At 45.5% G+C, this 16,779-nt stretch overlaps 1 long non-coding RNA gene across 1 annotated transcript in view; it reads right to left on the bottom strand.

Moving 5' to 3' along the window:
* Window positions 1-16,513, bottom strand: part of LOC131204933 (uncharacterized) — a 112,147-nt gene extending 95,634 nt beyond the window's left edge. Inside the window, exons 1-2 of the long non-coding RNA XR_009156678.1 lie at window positions 16,450-16,513; window positions 14,598-14,724 (exon numbers count right to left, since the gene is read on the bottom strand). This is a non-coding gene — a long non-coding RNA (uncharacterized LOC131204933). The remainder of the gene's footprint in view (window positions 1-14,597; window positions 14,725-16,449) is intronic.
* Between the last annotated feature and the right edge of the window lie 266 nt (window positions 16,514-16,779).

Raw genomic sequence — 16,779 nt, 5'->3', positions numbered from 1 at the left:
TCCCCTTCCCCTTCCCTCCTCCTCCACCCTCCCTTCTTCCTCTCCCACCCCTCCTCCCTCTCCCCTCCCTCCTCCCTCCTCTTCCTTTCCCTTACTCCCTCCTCTACTTCCTCTTCATCATTTCCCTTCTTTTCTCTACTTCTCCTCTTCCTCCTCCTCCTACTACTCTTCCTCCTCTTTCTCCCCTCTTCTTCCTTTCCCTTCTTCCCTCTTCTACTCCTCCTCCTCATCCTTTCCCTTCTTTCTACTTGCTCTTCTCTTCCTCCACCCCTCCTACTAATCTTCCTCCTCCACTTCCTCCCCTCCTCTTCCTTTCTCCTTACTCACCTCCTCCTCCTCATCCTTTCCCTTGTTTTCTACTTCTTCTCCTCTTCGTGCTCCTCCTTCCTCCTCCTCCTCTTCCTCCTCCTTCCTCCTCCTCTTCCTCCTCCTCTTACATCTCCTCCTCTTCCTCCTTCCTCCTCCTCCTCTTCCTCTTCCTCCCCTCTTCTGCCTTTCCCTTCTTTTCTCTACTTCTTCTCTTCCTCCTCCGCTCCTACTACTTCCTCTTCCTCCCCATTCTTCCTTTCGCTTTCCTCCTCTTCCTTATCCTTTCCCCTTCTTTTCTCTACTTCTCCGCCTCATCCTTTCCCCTTCTTTTCTCTACTTCTTCTCCTCTTCCTCCTCCTCTTTTACATTTCCTCCTCTTCCTCCTTCCCTCCTACTACTCTTCCTCTTCCTCCCCCTCTTCTTCCTTTCTCCTTCTTCCCCTACTCTACTTCTCTTCTTCATTCTTTCCCTTCTTTCTACTTCTTCTCCTCTTCCTCCTCCTCTTTTACATTTCCTCCTCTTCCTCCTTCCCTCCTACTACTCTTCCTCTTCCTCCCCCTCTTCTTCCTTTCTCCTTCTTCCCCTACTCTACTTCTCTTCTTCATTCTTTCCCCTTCTTTTCTCTACTTCTTCTCCTCTTCCTCCTCCTCCTCTTCCTCCTCCTCTACTTCTCCTCCTGTTCCTCCGCCTCCCTCCTCCTCCTCTCCTCCCTTCTCCTCCTCCCCTCCCTCCTCCTCCCTCCCTCCCCTCCTCCTGCCCCTTCTTCCCCTCCCCATCCCACTCCTCCTCCTGCCCCTTCTTCCCCTCCCCATCCCTCCTCCTCCTCCCTTTCCCATATATCCCTCTTCCCCTCCTCCTCTCCCTCCCTTCTTCCTAACCTCCTCTCCTTCTCCCTCCTCCTCCTCCTCCCTTCCCTCCTCTCCCCTTCCCCTTCCCTCCTCCTCCTCCTCCTCCTCCCTCTCCCCTCCTCCTCCCTCTCCCCTCCCTCCTCCCTCCTCTTCCTTTCCCTTCTTCCCTCTTCTACTCCTCCTCCTCATCCTTTCCTTCTTTTCTCTACTTCTCCTCTTCCTCCTCCTCCTACTACTCTTCCTCCTCCTCTTTCTCCCCTCTTCTTCCTTTCCCTTCTTCCCTCTTCTCCTCCTCCTCATCCTTTCCCTTCTTTTCTCTACTTGCTCTTCTCTTCCTCCACCCCTCCTACTAATCTTCCTCCTCCACTTCCTCCCCTCCTCTTCCTTTCTCCTTACTCACCTCCTCCTCATCCTTTCCCTTGTTTTCTACTTCTTCTCCTCTTCGTGCTCCTCCTTCCTCCTCCTCCTCTTCCTCCTCCTTCCTCCTCCTCTTCCTCCTCCTCTTTACATCTCCTCCTCTTCCTCCTTCCTCCTCCTCCTCTTCCTCTTCCTCCCCTCTTCTGCCTTTCCCTTCTTTTCTCTACTTCTTCTCTTCCTCCTCCGCTCCTACTACTTCCTCTTCCTCCCCATTCTTCCTTTCGCTTTCCTCCTCTTCCTTATCCTTTCCCTTCTTCCTCTCCTCCTCCTCATCCTTTCCCTTCTTTTCTCTACTTCTCCTCTTCCTCCTCCTCCTACTACTCTTCCTCCTCCTCTTTCTCCCCTCTTCTTCCTTTCCCCTTCTTCCCCTCTTCTACTCCTCCTCCTCATCCTTTCCCCTTCTTTTCTCTACTTGCTCTTCTCTTCCTCCACCCTCCTACTTATCTTCCTCCTCCACTTCCTCCCCCCCCTCTTCCTTTCTCCTTTCTCCCCCCCTCCTCATCCTTTCCCTTGTTTTCTCTACTTCTTCTCCTCTTCGTGCTCCTCCCTTCCTCCTCCTCCTCTTCCTCCTCCCCTTCCTCCTCCTCTTCCTCCTCCTCTTTTACATCTCCTCCTCTTCCTCCTTCCCTCCTCCTCCTCTTCCTCTTCCTCCCCCTCTTCTGCCTTTCCCCTTCTTTTCTCTACTTCTTCTCTTCCTCCTCCGCTCCTACTACTTCCTCTTCCTCCCCATTCTTCCTTTCGCTTTCCTCCTCTTCCTTATCCTTTCCCTTCTTCCTCTCCTCCTCCTCATCCTTTCCCTTCTTTTCTCTACTTCTCCTCTTCCTCCTCCTCTTTTACATTTCCTCCTCTTCCTCCTTCCTCCTACTCTTCCTCTTCCTCCCTCTTCTTCCTTTCTCCTTCTTCCCCTACTCTACTTCTCTTCTTCATTCTTCCTTCTTTTCTACTTCTTCTCCTCTTCCTCCTCCTCTTTTACATTTCCTCCTCTTCCTCCTTCCTCCTACTACTCTTCCTCTTCCTCCCTCTTCTTCCTTTCTCCTTCTTCCCCTACTCTACTTCTCCTCTTCATTCTTTCCCCTTCTTTTCTCTACTTCTTCTCCTCTTCCTCTCCTCCTCCTCCCTCCTCCTCTTCTACTTCTCCTCCTGTTCCTCCGCCCTCCCTCCTCCTCCTCCTCTCCTCCCTTCTCCCCTCCCTCCCTCCTCCTCCCTCCCTCCTCCTCCCTCCCCTCCTCCTCCTCCTGCCCTTCTTCCCTCCCCATCCCACTCCTCCTCCTGCCCTTCTTCCCTCCCCATCCCTCCTCCTCCTCCCTTTCCCATATATCCTCTTCCCTCCTCCTGCCCTTCTCTCTCTCCCCATCCCACTCCTCCTCCTCCCCTCCTTTCCCACCCCATCCCTTCCCCATCACCAAGGAGAAAGAAGTCTCTGTCTCAGCCACATCCAGCCATCCTTGAAAAGGGCCTTCAACATCATGGTCCCCTCGCTCAACTTCAATAGGGTCTGCAAGCCATGGGAGACCCTTCTGCCCTCTTTCCTTCTGCCTTGTAAATATTGTAAATACTGTATTGTAAATATTGTTACTGTTTTTATTCTGATTGTTATTAATAAAGTTTTAATTTTTATCCTTATCGTTATTGTCATTGTTGTTTCATTCGTTCATATTTATCTGGCCACGAAAGGGGATTCAGAATAATTCAATCTTTGAAATAGAACTATCATAAAAGGAAGAATATTTTTTTAATGTGAGAAACATTTACAAATTCTTAAAAAAACTCATTTGTTTCTATAAGGATCAGGAATTGTGTATCAATGAGCGGTTATAAAAATATGGAACTGGCCTTTGCAGGGGCCACTACAACCGTTTCAATCACTTCTTTAAACAAAAGTTAGTATTCAAGTGATGAATTCAAAGGATTCTTACAAGGTGGAATATCCAGGAGTTTTCCTGATTCAAAAGGAGAGAAACTAAGCTTCAACTAAAAAGGAAAAGCTTGAATTGTTTGGCTTGTTTTTGTTTGCCAATTTTTTTTAATTTTTTTTACAAGCATAATAAAAAAAATCATTGTGAACAAATTATTGGTCAGGTACATCTTTAAACATATCAAGTTTCACCTACGTTATAATCTAATACAATGTATTTTCCTTCTTCTTTAAATTCAATTATTTATTTGCACACAATCTGATTATGGAAATAAATCTAATTCAACCTATTCAGGACAATATTTAAATGAAGTCTAGCCCCCGTGCTTAATTCCCTTCAACATCATTAATAAATTCTATTTACGTTTTATAATTTCACCACTCTCAACTTTATATCTACATTACTAATCAGAGGTCATCCTATCTAAAATCTCTTTCTTAAAACTGCCCAGAGATCACATAGACAATTCCATTTTTCCCTCATCTTCCTCCGCCTCTAAATCAATAACATATATTTAAAGTTTTCCATCTAATCCATTTTAATATCAAGTAGAACATTTAACATTTGCAAGGGTAATCACTAATTCTTTCCCCCAGTTATTCTCCCAAAATATTGTTTCCTTAGAAGTTTTATCAAATCCTTTCATTACCTTACTTATTTACAAGAACAAAAAGAAAAATTCTTCCTCAGTATAATAACACTCATTTCCCTCTTATTTCAATTTATTCTAGTATTTTTCTCTCCATTTCCCAAAACCTCAATTATTTTTATCATAGGTGTCACATATATTTTAATATAAATATTAACGTTTTCTAAAATGAATCTCTTAACATAACTCTAAAAGCAGCCATTAGTTCCTTTCAAAAAAAAAATGGCATGCGTTTACATCAACAGCACCTTCTCCGTGGGAATAGTCCACTATTCCATTCTTCCTTACCTTCTTTGCCTCTGAGTTCTTCTTAAATCAATAATCCAAAGACACCATCTAGAAATCTCTTCTAAAACTGTTGTGTGGTCTCAACGACACCAATCCCCATGGGAATAGTCACAAGAAAGCTATTGGACTCTTACGGTTTTCCTCTGCCTCTAATGATAAAAGCAGCCATAAGTTCCTTCCCAAAAAAATGTTGTGTGGCCACACCCACAGAACTTTCTCCATGGGGAAGTCTACTATTCCATTCTTACAACTTTCTTTGCCTCTGGATTTTTGTTTAAACAAGGAATTCAATTTCCATAATTCAAAGACACGCCATCTGAAACTCTCTTCTAAAACTGATTGTGTAGTCCCAGCAACCAATCCTCTAGCTGTCTTTCTCTGCCTCTAGATGTCTTTTTGAAACAGTTACTGCTCACAGATGATAAGTAGCCATTTTGATGACAAAGATCCTTTCTTCTCAAATGCTTTAGTACGTGGAGGTCAATTTTCCAGGATTTTCCCTTAGTTATATCTTCCAGATTCTTATGTCCTACTGGTATCTTTAGTATTCCATAAATTTAAAACAGAGGGATTTGAGATATTCACATAAAAAACAATTCAATAGCTTCTTTTACTTTTTTCTCCTATACCTTTAATTTCCAATATAATCCATTAAAACTTCCAAGAGTCTCCAAACCATTATTTAGTTGGAAAAAGTTTATTTTTCTTTTCTTTATTTAAATGGGGCTCTGCTTCCATCCAAGCCCTATCTTCTCTCTTTCACTTCCTGAATGTGTATTCTCCAAATTGACTTTCACTTTCACTTGTTATTCAATTAGCCGCCAATCTACAAGTCCTCCCCGAGGCTTGTGCCTCTTTTGAATTCTTATTGTTTCTTCTTGAGATCATCACTCACCCGACTTCAACAATTTGTTTCTTGATGGTTCTTCCTCCTGCCCACTCTTGTAGCCGCCGCGATCCGGAGCTATGGGGAGTTTGCCAACTCCCAGTTCGCTCCGGCGGCTCCCCCATTCTTCGCTGCCCCTTCGGGGCAGCTATGGTCCGATCCGAAGTTCAGATGGACCCTCTGGGCGGGGGGATATCAGCGCAAAGCCCGGGACCGTCTTGCCCGCAACACTGGCCACGCCCCTTCTGGGACATTGACTTCTGCTGTCCTTCAACATGGTCTCTTGTCTTCAGAGACTGCTGGGGAAGGTCTCCCAGAGCTATGGAGAGTCTATTCTATTCTATTCTATTCTATTCTATTCTATTCTATTCTAGAATAGAATAGAATAGAATAGAATAGAATAGAATAGAATAGAATAGAATAGAATAGAATAGAATAGAATAGAATTTTTTATTGGCCACGTGTGATTGGACACACAAGGAATTTGTCTTGGTGCATATGCTCTCAGTGTACATAAAAGAAAAGATACGTTCATCAAGGTACAACATTTACAACACAAATGATGGTCAATATATCAATATAAATCATAAGGATTGCCAGCAACAAAGTTACAGTCATACAGTCATAAGTGGGAGGAGATGGGTGATGGGAACGATGAGAAGATTAATAGTAGTGCAGATTTAGTAAATAGTTTGACATTGTTGAGGGAATTATTTGTTTAGCAGAGTGATGGCCTTCGGGAAAAAACTGTCCTTGTGTCTAGTTGTTCTGTTGTGCAGTGCTCTATAGCGTCGTTTTGAGGGTAGGAATTGAAACAGTTTATGTCCAGGATGCAAGGGGTCTGTAAATATTTTCATGGCCCTCTTCTTGATTCGTGCAGTATACAGGTCCTCAATGGAAGGCAGGTTGGTAGCAATTATTTTTTCTGCAGTTCTAATGATCCTCTGAAGTCTGTGTCTGTCTTGTTGGGTTGCAGAACCGAACCAGACAGTTATAGAGGTGCAAATGACGGACTCAATAATTCCTCTGTAGAACTGGATCAGCAGCTCCTTGGGCAGTTTGAGCTTTCTGAGTTGGTGCACAAAGAACATTCTTTGTTGTCCTTTTTTGATGATGTTTTTGATGTTAGCTGTCCATTTTAGATCTTGCGATATGATAGAACCTAGAAATTTAAAGGTTTCTACTGTTGATACTGTATTGTCTAGTATTGTGAGAGGTGGAAGTATGGAAGGGTTTCTCCTAAAGTCTACCACCATTTCTACAGTTTTGAGTGTGTTCAGTTCCAGATTGTTTTGGTTGCACCACAAGGCTAGTCTATTCTATTCTATTCTATTCTATTCTATTCTATTCTATTCTATTCTATTCTATTCTATTCTATTCTATTCTATTCTATTCTATCCTATCCAATGCTATCCTATCCTATCCTAGCCTCAGGCATAAAAACCAGCTGGATAACTATGGGCCAATCACTCTCAGCCCAGAATTCCAGGCTCAGGCAACAAGCTAGCAGGTCAATTCCGGTTTGTCAATCAATTCCTATTGCAACCAATGAGCAATCAACTCAGGGGTGCAATTCAGCAGGTTCTGACAGGTTCTGGAGAACCGCTGGCAGAAATTTTGAGTAGTTCGGAGAACTGGCAAATACCACCTCTGGCTGGCTCCAGAGTGGGGTGGGAATGGGGATTTTGCAGTATCCTTCCCCTGCCACGCCCACCAAGGCACGCTCCCACCAAGCCACACCATGCCCACCAAGCAATGCCAGCAGAGCCAGTAGTAAAAAATTTGAATTCCACCACTGAATCAACTGGGTACCAATCAGGAGTGGGTTCTAAATTTTTTTTACTACCGGTTCTGTGGGCGTGGTTTATTTTGTGGGCGTGGCTTGGCGGTCATGTGACTGGGTGAGAGTGGCTTGGTGGTCCGATGACTGAATGGGCGTGGCCAATAACAATAAATAATAAAAATAACAAACAAAGTATACAAAACAATAAGAGGGACCGAAAACCAACTTTCACACTTTACACACACACACACACCACAATACAACTGACTCACACACAATGTAAAAGTAGCTGCACCTCACCCAAAATGGCCCCTGCAACAAGCAGGAACTTCACACAGCCACAGAAAGCTCAAAAACCAACTTTCACACTTTACACACACACAACACAACACAACTGACTCACACACACACATACACACAAAATGGGAACATGGGCTCCTCCAATAGAGAGCATGTCCAGCAAGGCCTCTGAAGGGCCAAGTGGATCCTGTTAATTGTCAGGGAGGTTGTGGCCAAGTGGGAGATTGTGCAGGAGCTGGGGATTCTTACTGACCAATTGAATGGCAAAAATACACCATAGTAGATTAAAGTCACTAATAGAGAAACTCCATTACAAAACTGTTCATATCATCATGAATAGAAACAAGAAAATCCTTTTTTTGTTCCAGATTTAACATAACATAACATAACATCAGAGTTGGAAGGACCTTGGAGGCCTTCTAGTCCAACCCCTGCCCAGGCAGGAAACCCTACACCGTCTCTGTCAGATGGTCATCCAACATTTTCTTAAAAATTTCCAGTGTTGGAGCATTCACAACTTCTGCAGGCAAGTCGTTCCACTTATTAATTGTTCTGTCAGGAAATTTCTCCTTTGTTCTAAGTTGCTTCTTTCTTTGATCAGTTTCCACCCATTGCTTCTTGTTCTACCCTCAGGTGCTTTGGAGAACAGCCCGACTCCCTCTTCTTTGTGGCAGCCCCTAAGATATTGGAACACAGCTATCATGTCTCCCCTAGTCCTTCTTTTTATTAAACTAGACATACCCAGTTCCTGCAACTGTTCTTCATATGTTTTAGCCTCCAGTCCCCTAATCGTCTTTGTTGCTCTTCTCTGCACTCTTTCTAGAGTCTCAACATCTTTTTTACATCGTGGCGACCAAAACTGGATGCAATATTCCAAGTGTGGCCTTACCAAGGCATTATAAAGTGGTACTAGCACTTCACGTGATCTTGATTCTATCCCTCTGTTTATGCAGCCCAGAACTGTGTTGGCTTTTTTAACAGCTGCTGCACACTGCTGGCTCATATCTAAATGGTTGTCCACTAGGACTCCAAGATCCCTCTCACAGGTACTACTATTGAGCAAGGTACCACATATACGGTACTGGTGCATTTTGTTTTTTTGGCCTAAATGTAGAACTTTACTTTTTTCACTGTTGAATTTCATTTTGTTAGATAGCGCCCAATGTTCAAGTCTGTCAAGATCTTTCTGTAACTTGAGCCTATCTTCTGAAGTGTTGGCTATTCCTGCCAGCTTGGTGTCATCTGCAAATTTGATGAGTTCCCTATCTATCCCCTCGTCCAAGTCATTGATGAAGATGTTGAAGAGTACTGGGCCTAAAACAGAGCCTTGGGGTACTCCACTGCATACTTCCCTCCATGTGGATGTAGTTCCGTTGAGGACTACACGTTGAGTGCGGTTGGTCAGCCAGTTACGAATCCATCTGGTGGTGGTGCTGTCTAACCCACCTTTTTCTACTTTATCTAGTAGTAGGTTATGGTCTACTTTATCAAATGCTTTACTGAAGTCCAAGTAAATTATATCGACAGCATTCCTCTGGTCTACTAATTTTGTCATTTTGTCAAAGAATGCGATAAGATTAGTCTGGCATGATCTGTTTTTGACAAACCCATGTTGGCTTTTGGTTATTACTTTGTTTGCTTCTAGGTGTTCGGTGATTCGTTGCTTGGTTATCTTTTCCACAATCTTCCCGGTATTGAGGTCAGACTGATAGGTCTGTAGTTTCCTGGATCTGTTTTTTCCTTTTTGAAGATGGGAACTACATCAGCTCTTTTCCAGTCCTCTGGCAGCTCCTGTGCTCCATGATCTTTGAAAGATATAGTTCAGTGGTTCTGAGATCACGTCTGCCAGTTCCTTCAGAACCTTGGGGTGTAATCCATCCGGTCCTGGTGATTTGAACTCGTCTAGGGTAGACAGGTGTTCACTTACCATTTTCTTCCCTATTTTAACTTGTGTTTCTAATCTATTTTTGTAGTGCTGTTTTGATAGGTTGGATTGTTTTTCCTTTTGTGTAAAGACAGATGCAAAATATGAGTTAAGTAGATCTGCTTTCTCCTGTTGTTTGTCATCTTCTTGCCACTTTCTCCCAGCAATGGGCCAATTGTTTCCTTGACTTTTTCTTGTTTTTAACATGTTGGAAGAAGCTTTTTTGTTATTTTTACTTTTGTCGCTAGCCTTTGTTCATTGTGAGCCTTAGCTTTCCTCACTTCATCTTTACAGGCTCGGCTATTTGCTGATATTCTGCCTTAGTTATTTGCCCTCTTTCCACTTTTTATATTTGTCCTTTTGTCTTTCAATTTGTCAGATAGTTCTTTATGCATCCATGCTGGTTTCTTTTGTGATCTACTATTTTTCTTCTTCATTGGTATTGTGTTAGACTGTGCTTTTATAATCTCACTTTTCAAAATTTCCCAAGCTTCTTGAGTTGTTTTCCCCCTGGGGATTCTCATCCATTGAATCCTTCTCAAGGTCTCTAAGTTTATTGAAATTAGCTCTCTTAAAATCCAAGACTCTAGTTTGACTTTGTTCTACTACTTGTATTTGCTTAATGTCGAATTTAATCCTCTTTGTTTTGGATCAGGGTTGGCTTGAGACTCAGAGCTGGTGGAGCTGACCCTGATCCAACACCAGAGGCAAAGGAGAGTTTTCAGAGGATGCAATCTTCGGAGGGACTCCCAGGACTGATTTCTCTCCCCGTAAAACCCCCCTTTCTACCACGATCCTTGCAGTCAAAATGCTGAATTTACTGGCAAGCAGCAAACGGCAGGAATTAAGAATCCGCCTCCTTCGTAATATAAACTGTTTTTGAGATTGAGGGAGCTGCAGTTTAAATCCTTTTAGGGGACTTGAGTTTGAGGCAGTTTTTCTTTTCCCTCCTGGCGTGTCAGGGAGGTTGTTAGTGTTGGTTTCAAATCAAGGCAGAGCTTTGGAAAGGTGGGAAAAGCTGCATTTATTTGGAAACAATATTTCTGTTCAAAAGACATTTTGTACAAACACACATACGGAAGTTGGAGGGAGTTGTGGACAAAACCGCACAAACTTTAGAGGGAAGAAAAACTATGAGGCGAGGGTCCTTTGGCTGAGAATTGGGGAGGGGGGTGAGGAAGAGACGCTGCTCACACGGGGGATCTTCCTGAATTTTCAGCTTGACTCGGAAGAGAAGGGGGATCGGGGCAGGGGTGAAATCCAGCAGGTTCTGACAGGTTCTGGAGAACCGGTAGTGGAAACTTTGAGTAGTTTGGAGAACCGGCAAGTATCACCTCTGGCTGGCCGCAGAGTGGGGTGGGAATGGGGATTTTGCAGTATCCTTCTCCTAGGAGTGGGGTCGGAATGGGGATTTTGCCCTATCCTTCCCCTAGGAGTGGGGTGGGAATGGAGATTTTGCAGTATCCTTTCCCCAAGAGTGGGGTGGGAATGGGGATTTTGCCCTATCCTTCCTCTAGGAGTGGGGTGGGAATGGGGATTTTGCAGCATCCTTCCCCTGCTACGCCCACCAAGCCACGCCCACAGAACTGGTAGTAAAAAAAATGTCAATTTCCCCACTGGATGGGGGGTCTTGGCTGGGCTCTGGGTGGGTGGGGGAACTCCAGTTGCGATCCTTCCTGGAGAGGAGAAGACCGACTGGAGTCCCACTCCTGCCCTTGGGATCTCGCTCGCTCACTCAAAAAGCAGATCCCGGAGTGAGGCAGGGTCTCCAAGGATGGCCCCTCAGCTGACAGAAGCCGAAGCCCAGAGAAGGTGGATCAGCCTGGAAGGGAAAATGGGATCGTCCGAAGCCTCCGAGGGGGATCCGACCTCAAGTGATCAGGAGGGATTTCCTGACCGTAAGAACCGAGTAATCAATGGAGCAACCCATTGCTTGGGGCCTTCAAGAAGAGAGTTTGTCCGGGCTGGTCTAAGGGCTCCTGCCTCGGTGAGGAGGTTGGTCTAGAAGCTCTCTAAGGTCCCTTCCAGCCTTTGAGTCTGCCTCTCCCTTCTCCCCCCTCCCATCGAAGCCTTCCGCCCACCCAGCTCCTCCTGCCTTTGGGTGGGGGGGAGAAAGGCTGGGACTGGCTGGAAAAGGGGAAGAAACTGCGGGGGACTTTCCTGTCTCTGGGCTGAAGCCCCGACCCAGCTCCACTCCTGCAGCCCTTCGGGGGGCTGAAAGTGGGAGAAGCCGAGGGGGAAACTCCCAGGAAGAGCCAGAGGGGAGAAGGGGGGCCTCCAGGGGAGCCTCTCCCTCCAGGGGTCGGTGGTCTAGCAGAGCCAGCCCCGAGGGGGGACTGGGACCCCCACCCACAAATGGAGGTTTCCTCTCGGGGCCAGGAAAGGTGGGCATCGGTTGCCTCAGAGGGGGAAGGGGAGTCAGGAGCTTCCCCCTCCCCAGGGGGCTCCCATGCAGTGGGGGGCTTCCTCCCTCCCTCCAAACGGAGCCCAGGAGGAGCCCTGAAGCTCTGGCTCCACTTGGCTCTTCCGGAGGCTCGGCAGCCCCAGCCTGGACTCCCCCTGGGAACTGAGAGGGCATCTAGTCTGCCCCCTCCAGTCCAGACACCCTGAGAAAGGGAGACTGTGGCTGAGGATCATGAGGGGGACCCCAAAAGGAAGCCCCTCCCGCGACTGAACGGGTCCCTCTCCCCCTTCCTCTGCTTCTCTCTCTGCGCGGAACTATCGCCTCCATCAGTCCAGGGAGACTCTGCCCGGAGACCGATGACGCTGGACAAGGGCGAATTCCCATTGGCCCGCCTGTTCTCTTTGGGCCGTCCCAATTCCTAAATCCGAAAAATCCGCTTTCTCCCGCCCCCCAGACCCACCGATTCCTCCTCTGGGCCTGGGAGCATCTCTTTCTCCCCTCTTTGGGGGCACTTGTGGGGCAGCAGCATCCATGGGCTCTGCTGGGCTCCCCCTGATGTTGCTGGGGGGGCGGCCGCTGGCCAGGATTCCCAGAAGTGAAGGGGGGGGAAGGAGACCCCCAGAAAAGGGGGTTTGGGAGGGGCCGACATTGCTCCTTGGGGGAGAAAGAGGCTGGGTCCCTGGGAAACCCTCCGGAGGGGAGGGGTGAGGGAGGCCCAGGCCCAGGCAATTCAGCCGGTTTGCCAAACTGCACATAACGTTAACAACCAGTTCTAGCGAATCTGGAGAACCGGCTGAATCCCTCCACTGCTGCAGTGGTGTCAGCTTTTCTTAGCGATGGCAGAAGATAAACATTGCTAAAAGCCGGACAGGGTCCATCTGGAGCAGAAGGGCCATCATAGCCATATGCTTTAAAGGGGTTCTGCTCTCAAGTCGCTAGACATGAATCTACCCAGCCCTCCCTTCAGTCTTCCTGGGCCTCTGCCTGGCCTTGGTTCTAGCTTTTGTGAGTGGGGACCATTTAGCAGGAGGTCATCCGCGGTCCGAGTCTCTTGCACCAAAATGATATCCTGATCTAGCAGAGGATGGGAGTGATTTAGGTACCACCCAGCTACAGTCCATGACAGAACGCTTAATTTTATTTTTCTTGCATTGGTCTTCGTATTGTCAGCACGAGTTCACAGTAGGGGCATTTAATGGAAGATAATTATGCTGGGTACCATTGACACCAAAAACTAGATTCTGCTTGTTAACTGATGCATTTGACCAAGAATTTAGCATATTTTGTGAATCCGTGGGGTCACCATCATGAACATCAAGGGTAGCCTCCGCATTTGTGTGGGACACTAAGGTCTGCCTCTGTCTCTGATCGCCAGCAGTCAGTAGGAATAATTGCTCAATTGATTTCCTAGAATGTGTGTCATGTTCCCTGTCAGTTGTCAAAAAACAAATTCCTCTGAATGACTTTCATGGCATTCTCTTTAATAAGATTTATTGGGATGAAAGGGAAGGGAGTTACACAAATTTCAGTCATTCAACTATTTCCATTTTGAAATGTAGATACAGTATGATTTTCTTTGACTTCTGCATATTGTCTAAGTAGAAATAATGTGTTTTTTCAAATAAAAGCAAATTTTATAATTCTTCCAATTTTATTTGTGTTATGTCTCATGTTTTTACATTTGTTCTGGCTGTGAGCTGCTCCTTTGTGTTCAGGTCTGGCCTCAGAAGGATAATGTAGCACTTGGGGATGAAGATGCAGCCCAGCAGCCCAGCACTGGAGGCCAGGATGGAGAAGACCTGCACAGCCACCATGTATTTCCCTTTGGTGCTCAGGTAGGTGGGCACAAAAGTCACCCAGACACTGCAGAAGACCAGCATGCTGAAGGTGATCAGCTTGGCTTCGTTGAAGGCCCCAGGCAGATTCCTGGCCAGGAAAGCCACCGTGAAGCAGATGGCAGCCAGGAAGCCCATGTAGCTGAGGGTGACGTAGGACAACGGCCCGTTCTTTGCATTGCAGGATGATCTCTCCAGGCTGGGAGTGGAGGTCAGAGTCAGGGAAGGGGGGAGAAACTCCCAGCCAGGTGGAGCAGATGATAATTTGGACAGCAGAAGAAGAGAGGATGATGGAGTTGGCCAAGCTCTTCCCCAACCATCTCTTCACTCGGTTTCCTGGTTTTGTGGCCAGGAAGGCCAGCACCACCGTGACGGTTTTGGCCAAGAGAGAAGAAACGGCAACTGAGAAGATGAGGCTGAAGACCGTTTGTCGGAGAAGGCAGGTGGCTTTCCTTGGTTGACCAATGAAGAGAGAAGGAGACAAGAAGCAAAGCAGGAGGGAGACCAGGAGGATGTAGGAGAGGTCCCGGTTGTTGGCTTTGACAAGGGGAGTTTCTCGGTATTTAATGAAGATGATTAAGGCAAGGCCTGTGGTTAGGAAGAAGAATAGGGCAAAAGAGACTAGGAAGATGCCCAGGTGTTCTTCATAAGATAGGAAGGTTATGACTTTGGGGATACATTGGACTCTGGACTCATTTGGATATTTATCCTCTGGACACTTGGTGCATTTTTGTGTATCTGAGAAAGCCAAAAAGCAATATTTCTTTAATATACTGGGTTTTTTACATTTCCAAAAATACCTTTTTGGACAAAACCTGATTACAGGCTTTGCTTAACCATTCCACAGGGGGAAAAATGATAACATAATTTTCTAATACCTTTATAGCTAAGGTATAGTAAATTGGAGGATTTCTAGTGCAATTTGAATAAAGAAAAAAAGAGCTGAGTTTCAATGCATATTTTAATTTGTACTTTCATCAAAATGCTGTGGAGAAATCCAGTTCCACAAAGCCTCCCATTTCCCTCAGTGTGACCGACCTTCCTGAGTGGAGAAGGTCCCCTCTGGACAAGGAATGCAGTCATAGCAGCAAACTGGCTCTCCTTCTCGAGCCCTCTTGACAAATCCAGGATGGCAACTTTCCACACATCTGGACTGAGGCAGGGACTGAGCAGAAAAACAAGGAATGCCAAAGGAAATATGTTAGGACTCTCCATCCATGGAAAATAGGGGGAGAAATGGACATTAGACAAGTAGATTCTGGGCTTCACTGAGGTAAATATGAAATCTCTGACTCCTCCCAAACACGGAAGGAGATGTGACCCTGGCAGGTTCTTTCTTTAATTCTTCTCTTATGCTTCTACCATAACACACTGTAATAAATAACTTTTCCACTTAATAAAGTCTGGGGGGGATGGAATTGAGAAAAGATTTAAGCATTAAGTAACAAACAATTGGTTCCTCCTTATGGCTGTATCAAAATGCATTCCTCCACTCTTCTTCTATCCATGATATGGTTATCAAAGATGTATCAAATTGTTATTAGATTTTTTAAGTAGAATAAAATGTGATTAAGAAGGAAAGTTCTGGAAAGGTTTCTTCTGGACTACAGAAAGCCTTTCAAAGCTGTTTCCCCTTGTCACCAGTTCAAAATAGTCTTTTGTCACCATTTAAGAGATAAAGGAAAAATCCTCATAAATTATAGCTGATGATGTTTCTGCAAGAAAACCAGGAAGCTCAGAGAGCACCAAGGAGCCCCCATGTCAACCCTGAGCTACAAATATTCTCCTTTATTAAGGCTAAAGGTTTCTGCATTGTTTCTAGAACTGTCATGAGATTGAGGGGAGATCATGAGAAAGTGTCCCTGAAAAAGATTAAGTTGCAAATCTTTGGCTGCAACAGACGGGACGTGAATGTGAGTCCTGGGTCAGAAGATATTTCTAAGTTATCCAAGAAAAAGTCCTTTGTGTTGAAGAATTGCAGTTAGGAGACTCCAACTGGCATGGAAAGACAGGCCCACATTTAATCTTAGTTAAATTTGGAGACTCCTTTTGCCCGGAGGGACTGAAGTTGGCTAACACTCAAGATAAACAAGGCCATTCAAGGGATTTCCAGATGAAAGACCCTCTTAAGAGCCAAAGGCCAAATCTAAGTAGTGTTTCCTGTCACAATCTCTCTCTTGTTTCTTCTGATATCAGGAAGACCTTTTCTTTCAATCAAAGTTGTGTTTCAGTGTTTCAGGTTTCTGGGTCAAGGGATTCTCTCACTGGTCATTCTCATTTTATGGGAACTGAAAGTCTTGGACCTCCTTCCTAGGGGCAGAAGGTCAATTGCTCCCCCCAGTTGGGTGAGAGACAGATATGGCTACCTTTGACCAGGTCTGGACTACTTAAAACTATCAGAGACCATGGAGCTGCCCTTTGAGGGAACCATTTCCCAATGGCCTTTCCCTCAGCAGGACAAGAGGAAGCTTCTCTCCCAATGGGACCCCCAGGAGCTCCATCCAGCCATGATCCAATCTCATCTCATTCAGTCCAAACCTCAATTCAGGGTCTGTTCCACAGAATTCCCTTCTGCTTTGCTCTTTCAGGACAAGGAACAAGCAAACCGGAGGCTCTTAACAACACAACCTCCAGCACGTGAGGGTTTCTCATCCCAGGTTGGACATGGCTGAATCAGCTAAAAAGTCTTCAATATCACAGCATCTGAAGAAGACCTTGGTCAATAGTACTGAAGCCTCCCAAGTGGTCTATAGAAAGAAAACTAAAAGGTTTCTACTCCCCATGTTCAATTCTCAGTGAAGGTCATGGACCCTGGAAACGGAGCTTAGTCCACATGAAATGGGTCCCAAATCTTTGGAAAAAAGAGGAAAGACCCCAAAATTTCTCCCACCTTGTTGAGCAACTTTAGCCGTGAAAGAGCTCCTTGGTGGATAGTAAGTCTCTGTCTTTTCCAAGCCCCCATTCGCTGTTCGATAGGATCCTCCTTGGGGACAATCAACAAGCTCATGATTGCCAGATCTGCTGCTACATCTCCATTTTGATCCAAGTAGAGTTTCCTATCAGAAATATTGCAATACTCATTCTTCTGCAGGAAAGGATGGAACTAGAAGGGAAACATCCAGGAATTTTACAATTTGAAAGCTTTTTTTAAAAAAATATTTAGCTTTTATACACTTGAATCTTTCTTCTACAGTTGTTTTAACATCAAAATACGCTTATT

The sequence above is a fragment of the Ahaetulla prasina genome, chromosome 11 (genome assembly GCF_028640845.1).
Source record: "Ahaetulla prasina isolate Xishuangbanna chromosome 11, ASM2864084v1, whole genome shotgun sequence".
NCBI lineage: Eukaryota > Metazoa > Chordata > Lepidosauria > Squamata > Colubridae > Ahaetulla > Ahaetulla prasina.
This window is presented reverse-complemented; position numbering and strand designations above follow the sequence as displayed.